Consider the following 8331-nt stretch of genomic DNA (forward strand, 5'->3'; position numbering starts at 1 on the left):
ATATATATTCATAACCCTCTTTCTTAAACAAATAATAGCATATATACTTTTCTCCACCTTGGAATTTTTCACATAATAATATATGCTAGAAACCACTCCTAACAGTATATAGATATGCAACTCATTTCTTTTGAGAGCTACATAATACTCCTTTGTGCAGATGTACAAGTTTTCATCTCCCATTGATGGAATCTGGGTTGTTTCCAATCTTTTTCTGCAATATGTTGTAATTAATAACCTTGCATATATGTCTTCCTATAGTTTTTATTATTTTACCTTTGGGATAGTTTCATAGAAGTGGGATTAGTAATTCAAAGGGTAAATGCATATGTAATTTTGTTAGAAATGACCAAATTCTCCCTCATAGGTACCATTTAGCATCCCTGCCAGCAATGTTTGAGAGCAAGAGCATGCATTTCGTGTGGTAAAAATTGATGCTAATTTAGAGAGCAGAGAAAAGGAAGACAAGTACTCCCTCTCAAGTTTGGTTTATAGTTGGAAAATAGTCCCTTCACCCTCTCCTGCAGTCCATTTAGTTTAATACTTTCTGTTGGCTGTCTCCTGGCATTACTCACAATTCCAATAAATTGCTCCTTTGGGTTGTGTACACAGAGAGCAGTGGGAAGTAATTATTTCAAGGGTCTGGAATTGTCCTACCTGAAACCCTCCCAGTGGGACAGGATGTGATACTAGCTGCACAGGCTGCACATAACTTCAATGGCCAAGCTCCGATGGGGCAGAAGCCTAGCAGGCATGCCCTTAGAATGATCACACTAGATAATAGGAGCTGCAGATACACACAGGCAATAAAATAATCTGCTTTGAAAATCTTTGTCTTTATGTTACTCTCCTACTGAGCAACCTACTTGGGATCTTTCCCATCTGTGTTGTTAAGTGCAAGCTTGTCTGCCGTATGGCCAGGCCTTCGAAACGAATCAGTCTCCAGTCTGTTCACCCCTCTGTGGCATCTCTACTGTTGCCAAGCTAAGCTGTTTGTCATTCCTTACATTTGTAAAGACTCTGTGTAGGTAAGTATAGCATTTCTTGTTCTAGGGATGAAACCTAGAGTTTGGCCAGTCCACTCCATTCACCTCCTCCAAAAACCAACCAGTGCCAGGCTCCACCTGAACCCATTCTTTCCTCAGGGGTTGTCTTATGAATTGCTGGTCATTTAAGGACTGGTGTCTTTCTACATCCACAAGAAGCTCTAAAATAATTAGCATCACATTCAGCACATGACATGAGATTAATACATGTTAGAAGTCTGTCTACGAGCATTGAAGTGTATGGCCAAATATATGTCCATCTTGGAGTTAAAGCTGTAACCACAGAATAAAGTTTGTCATTCTTCCTGGAAAGCGTAGCAAATGAAAGATACTTGTTCATACATACAAGAGAGCAAGTGTCCCCATACACTATGAAGCCAGAGTAAAAAAAAAAAAACTGGATTACAAAAGATCCCTAAACAAAGCACCAATAAGAAAAATAATATATCTCACTGTGAACACAACAGATACACCGAATTAAGCATCATCTAATTCATAGGCTGATAGCTTATTTAATAAAAAGAAAATTCAAAACTGTATATTCAATATAATGAAAAATATATAAGTAAAATTTATATACATGCATATATAAGATTTGCATATACACATATTTACAAACTGTATGTATATAGATGCTAGCAGCATTTCTGAGTGGTCTGTTTATAGGATTTTAATTTTTTTCCTTATGTAAACTTTCTCTGTATACAGTAAAACTATGTAAGTATGCATTACTTGCATGATACAAAAAAGACATGAAACCTTCTTTACAATAAAAGAAACCATCAAAAAACATAGAGGCAACCAAGTAGAAGAAGATATTTGCAAACAACCTCTGATAAGGAGCTAATATCCAAAATATATAAGAACTTATCGACAAAAAGTCAAACGATGCAATTACAAAATGGGCAGAGGATCTGAACAGACACTTTTCCTAAGATAAACAAACAGCCAACAAATACATGAAAAGATGTTCAACTTCACTGGCTATTAGGGAAATGCAAACCAAAACTACAATGAGATGCCACCCTACATTTGTTATTATCAACAAGACAAGTAATAACAAGTGTTGGAGAAGATATGGAGAAAAGGAAAAAAGAACCCTTATATACTGCTGGTGGGAATGTAAATTGGTAGAGCCACTACTGAAAACAGTATAGAGGTTACTCAAAAAAAGTAAAAATAGAATTACCATATGACCCAGCAATCCCTCTGTTGGGTATCTATCTAAAAAGTCTGAAAACATTTATCTGTAAACATATATGCACCCTGGTGTTCATTCATGGTGGCCAAGACATGGAAACAATCCAAGTGTCCTTCCATAAATAATTGGATAAAGAAGAGGTGGTGCTTGTATACGGTGGAATATTATTCAGCCATAAAATAAAAGATGAGTTTCCTTCTTGCCAAATGCCACCAACATGGTATTCAGGCACTTCATGGATTGGTCAGGTATCCCATATCTCCTTTGGGCCTCATGCTGGGAAGCTGGTCACGATTGTGGATGTTATTAATCAGAACAGGGCTTTGGTTGATGGACCTTGCTCTCAAGTATGGAGCTCACTGACTTCATTCTCAAGTTCCCACACATTCTCCATCAAAATTATGTCCAATAAGCATGGCAGAAGGCAGATATCAATATAAAATGGGCAGCCATGAGATAGGCCAAGGAGATTGAAGCCAGAGAAAAGAAATCCAAGATGACAGAATTTGATTATTACAAAGTCATGAAGGCAAAGAAATGAGGAACTGAATAATCAAGCTTACATTTAGGAAGCTTCAAAAGGCAGCTCCCAAAAAAAGCACCTGCTGCTCAAGGTACAACTGCAACAGTTGCTGCAAAGATTCCAGAAAAAAAAAAATATGACTGCTTCAGGCAAGAAAGCTCCAACTCAGAAGTTTCCTGCCCAGAAAGATGCAGGCAAAAAGGCAGCACCTCCAAAAGCTCAGAAGAGTCAGAAAACTCCAGGCTAGAAAACACTTGCTCTAAAGACATCTGGCAAGAAAACATAAGAATACAAGAGGCTATTATAAAAGTAATAAAGGTGGTTTTTTTTTTTGGCATGTTGGAAAATATTTTTAAAAAGAAAGAAACAAAAGATGAAATACTGCCATTTATGACAACATGGATGGATCTTGAGATTATCGTGCTAAGTGAAATAAATCAGAAAAAGTCAAGAACCATATGATTTCACTTATATTTGTAAATAAAAATGAAAGTAACAGACAAGACAAATAAATGAACAAAACCTCATAGACACATTATAGTGATTACCATAGGGAAAGGGGGAAGGGAGAAAATAGCAAAGGATAAAAGGGTCAAATAAATGGTGACAGAAGGAGATTTGAATTTGGGTGGCGAACACACAATACAATATACAGTTAATGTACTACAGAATAGTACACTTGAAACCTATATAATTTTATTAACCAATATCACCCCAATAAATTTAACTTAAAAAAGAAAAAAAAAACCTAAAACATAAAATATTTACCTGAAATACAGTACAGCAGTTGGTTTTCAAATACACTTCTGCTACATAAACACAATGTGGAAATTTAACTTAATCAGCAACTAATACAGCCAAAGAAGAAAAGGGGCTTTAGAAGTGAAAGATTCTAAAAACAACTCAAAACCAATTACTGTTTTTAATCTTGAGCCAATATTTGAATACGTATTATTTATAGTCATAATTTTCAATGATCAAAGCAGTCTTCCCTTCCCCATTGTCAAAACAAAGAAAAGAAACAAACTTGCTGAATCCACATTTTAAATGCACACAGAGAATGAGCACATGTTTTTTTTTTCCCTCATCTGTAATGGTATGTTGTTGACTAGAAGAAAAATGAAGGCAGAGAAGTGTCAGAAACAGAAGTACAATGCTAATCTTTAATCTCCTGCTTCAGTGCTATGGAGAGATTGCCTTACACTCCCATCCAAAAGCAATTTAATAATCTCAGTGTTTCTGCAAGGAAGAAAAGGGTTTTGGGAACAAATCTATTTCAGGAGTGGGCCTTTTTGAAGAATAAACTGACTTTCCCTCTGAAGCTGATAAAGTGGTAATAGTGGGAAACAGTGGAAATTATAGGGGTTTTGGTACTGTAGTCAGGTGCTTTTTAATGAATTGCCCTGGGCAAACATACCTAATTAGCCTTCACTATTCATTCTGCTACTTCCCACATCTTTGCAAATTGGTTCTCACTTTTATGTCTTAATAAGCTAGAAACAGTGGACACCCTTTTCATTTTTAATTTTTCAAAATCTACCTAGCCATATGTCATTTCTAAAGACAACCTCTTTGTTTGGGTTGTTGGTTCCTTTAGCAAAGACAGAAATAACTCAGGGGTCTCCCAGTTTTTCCCTTCTTTTTCTTCCACTGTATTCCAGTTGGTTGTCTGTTTTCATCCAAATGGATATGTAGAAAACTTGATGGGCGACTCCAAAGTAGCCATGTTTCCACCTTCTCAGGAAAAGGAAAACTGTTCTTTAAAACTGAGCATTATTTAAAAAATAAGAAAAAGTACAAAATAAATAAAACTGAACCTTACTACCTCCCATCACTGCACTAATACACTTGGGCTGCATCTCTTCCTAAAGATAATGAAGAAGGTGGAAGTAATTTGGAACTTTTTTTTTAAATTATAGTTGACATACAATATTATATTAGTTTCAGGTGTACAACACAGTGATTAGACATTTTATGTAACTTATGAAGTGATCATCCAGATAAATCTAGTACCCATCTGACGCCATACATAGTTATTACAACACTACTGACTATATTCCCCATACTATACTCTACATCCCCATGACTATTTGTAACTACCAATTTGTACTTCTTAATCCCCTCCCCTTTCACCCACTCCCCGCTCCCCAATCTGATAACCACCAAAATGCTCTCTGTATCTATGAGCTTTTTTCTGTTGTTTATCCTGTTCCCTAGATACCACATATGACATTTATGTTTCTCTGTTTGACATACTCCACTCAGCACAATACCCTCCAGGTCCATCCACATTGTTGCAGATGGCAAAATTCCATTCTTTTTTACGGCTGAGTAATATTCTAGTATATACATACCACCTCTTCTTTATCCATTTATCTATCGATGAACACCCAGGTAGCCTCAGTATCTTGGTTATTATAAATAATGCTGCAGTGAACATATGAATTCTCATGTCACTTCAAAGTAGTGTTTTGGTTTTCTTCAGATAATAACCTGAAGTGAGATTACTGGGTCCTTCTTTGTATCTTGTTATAGCCTTTGTTTTAAAGTCCATTTTGTCTGATATATGTATTGTTACACAAGTTATTTTTGTTTGTTTCCATTTTCATGCAACATCTTTTTTTCATTCCTTTACTTTTACTTTATGTGTGTCTTTCTATTTGAACTGAGTCTCTTGTAGGCAGCAAGTGGAAGGGGCTTGTTTTCTTATCCATTAAGCCACTCTATCTTCTGACTGGAGCATTTAATCCACGTACATTTAAAGTAATTGTTGATAGATAAAGTTATTGCCATTTTATTATTTATAATTTTTTATCTTTTTTTTTCTTTTTCTTTCTTCTTCTTAAAGAAGTCTCTCTAACATTTCCTGTAATACAGGCTTGGTGGTGATGAACTCCTTTAGCTTTTTTTTGTCTGGGAAAATCTTTATCTGTTTTAATTCTAAATGATAGCTTTGCTGAGTAGAGGAATCTTGGTTGTAAATCCTTGCTTTTCATCACTTTGAATATTTCCTGCCAATCCCTTCTGGCCTGCAAAGTTGGAAATCTGCTGACAATCTTTTGGGGGCTCCCTTCTAGGTAACTAATTGCTTTTTTCTTGATGCTTTTAAGATTCTCTCTGTCTTTAACCTTTGGCATTTTAAATATGATGTGTCTTGGTGTGGGCCTGTTTGGGTTCACCTTGTTGGGACTCTGCACTTTCTTGGCTTGTATGTCTATTTTCTTTGCCAGGTTAGGGAGATTTCTGGCATTATTTCTTGAAATAGGTTTTCGATTTCTTGCTATCTCTCTTCTCTTTCTGGTATTGCTTTGATGTGAATGTTGGTATGCTTGATATTGTCCTAGAGTCCCCTTAAACTATTATAATTTTTTTGAATTCTTTCTTCTTGTTGCTGTTCTGATTGGGTGTTTTCTGCTACCTTATTTTCTAAATCGCTGATTTGATCCTCTACTTTATCTAATCTGCTGTTGATTCTTCCTAAGGGATTCTTTATTTCAGTTATTGTATTCTCCATTTCTGACTAGTTTCCTTTTGTTTTCTATCTTCATTTTTATGTTTTCTATCCCTTTTTTTTAAGTTCTCACTGAGTTCATCCATCCTTCCTTTAAGTTCATTGACCATCCTTATAAGCAGTATTTTGAACTTTACATCTGGTAGATTGCTTGTCTCCATTTTGTTTAGTTATTTGTTTAGAGCTTTGTTTTGTTCTTTTGGACATGTTTCTCTGTCTTCCCATTTTGGCTCCCTATTTGTGTTTATTTCTATGTATTAGGTAGGCTAGTATATCTCCTGGTTTTAGTAGAGTGGCCTTATATAGTAGGTGTGCTATGTGTCCCAGTGTCAATGTCTTCCCTGGTCACCTGAGCCAGGTGTTCCAGGTATGTCCCTTGTATGTGTCGTGTGTGCCCTCCTGTTGTAGTTGAGCCTTGGTTGCTGTTTGCTCATCAATGGGAGGGATTGACCCTTGGCCTGATTAGTTGTAAGGACTGGCCATGACCAGTAGAGGAGTTGTTGTTCAGCGGCTGACCCTACAGAGCAGGATTCATTTTAGCAGGGCTCTGGCACCTATCCTGTCTGCCCTTTGGGTGTGTTGTCCTCAGATGTGACCCCGGGTGGTGCTCCAGCTTAGACTGAAGCCAGCTACCAGTTGTGCACACTGGTGCCTCCTGGTAGAAGACCTGCTGCAGGCCAAGTTTAGCTGCAGCCTATGCCCCACCCAGGGCCACCTGGCATGAGCCACCAAGCAATCTAAAGATTGCCGCCACTGATGCTGGACTTGGAAGTGCCTTGAGAGACCAAACCACAGACTAAGGCCAACTGCTGCTAGTGCTGGGTTTGGGGTTGCTCAGCAAGAGGTAGGGGGCATGCCAAGGCCAGATGCTGCTTGTGTAGATTTTGTGAACCTTTGAGAAATTTTAGGAAAGTTCACAGCATGCGGCACATCAGGCCATTTATATGGAAAATCCACTGGACGCAGCTTGGGTGGGCCCACAATGTGGGAGGAGTGGGGTCTCAGGGAATTACCAGGGTGGGGTGACTTTGTTAGAGAGTTTGATGGAGACTAAGGTATGGTGACTGCTGGTGGGGGGTGGCTCAACAAAGGAACAGTAGACTTCACCAGCACCATTGTCTGGGAGAAAGCTGCTCCTCCAGCACTTGCCCTGAAACCAGACAACTCGGTTCCTCCCCATATGTCCTGGGAGCCTTTTGAGCTCCTGCCCCAGTGCTGGAGCTCAGAGTGAGTCCATCAGCAGGTAAGTCCATGCACTGGCCCATTAAGAGGGACACCTGGGACTTCCGTAACTCTCTGTCTAACTCAGCCACAGTCTCAGCTGATTTCATATCCAGATTTTGTAGGGCCTTCTCCTTCTTGCACTGGAACCCTAGGATGGGGAGTCTGGTGTGATGTTGGGACCCCTCGCTCTTCCAGGGGAATCTTCATAGCCGAGATACTCCTCCTGATTTTTAACCATCACATGCAGTGTGATACCAACCCATTCTTCGTCTCCACCCCTCCTACCAATCTCAAGGTGGCTTCTTCTGTATATCCTTAGTTGTAGGACTTCTTTTCAGCTAAACTTTAGGCAATATTCAATGATGGCTATTCTGTAGTTTAGTTGTAATTTTGATGTGGTCATATGAGGAGACAAACACAGCACCTACCAACTCTGCCATCTTGACCAGTATCTTCCATTTGAACTTCATTGTTCTTTTTTTTATTGGCTTTATTGAAATATAGAATATAATAGACAATTAGTTGCTTGTATTTACTTTGTACAATTCAATGAGGTTTTTTTTATTATAGTTGGCATACAATAATATACCAGTTTCTGTTGTATAGCATAGTTATCAGAGATCCACATAACTCACAAAGCGATCACACCGCTAAATCTAGTACCCATCTTCCCCCTTACATATTTATTACATTATTAGCCATCTTCCCCATGCTACACTCTACATCTCTATGTCTAATCTGCAACTATCCATTTGTACCTCTTAATCTCTTTACCTTTTTGCCATTCACCCCACAACCCCCCTTTCATCTAGTAGCCCTCAAAATA

General features: G+C 38.1%; 1 pseudogene; it reads left to right on the top strand.

Annotated features, from left to right (window-relative positions):
* The first annotated feature begins 2464 nt into the window (after positions 1-2464).
* LOC102896486 lies at positions 2465-3017 on the top strand (annotated as a pseudogene).
* Positions 3018-8331: the final 5314 nt, after the last annotated feature.

Source organism: Pteropus alecto, unplaced genomic scaffold (genome assembly GCF_000325575.1).
Source record: "Pteropus alecto unplaced genomic scaffold, ASM32557v1 scaffold229, whole genome shotgun sequence".
NCBI lineage: Eukaryota > Metazoa > Chordata > Mammalia > Chiroptera > Pteropodidae > Pteropus > Pteropus alecto.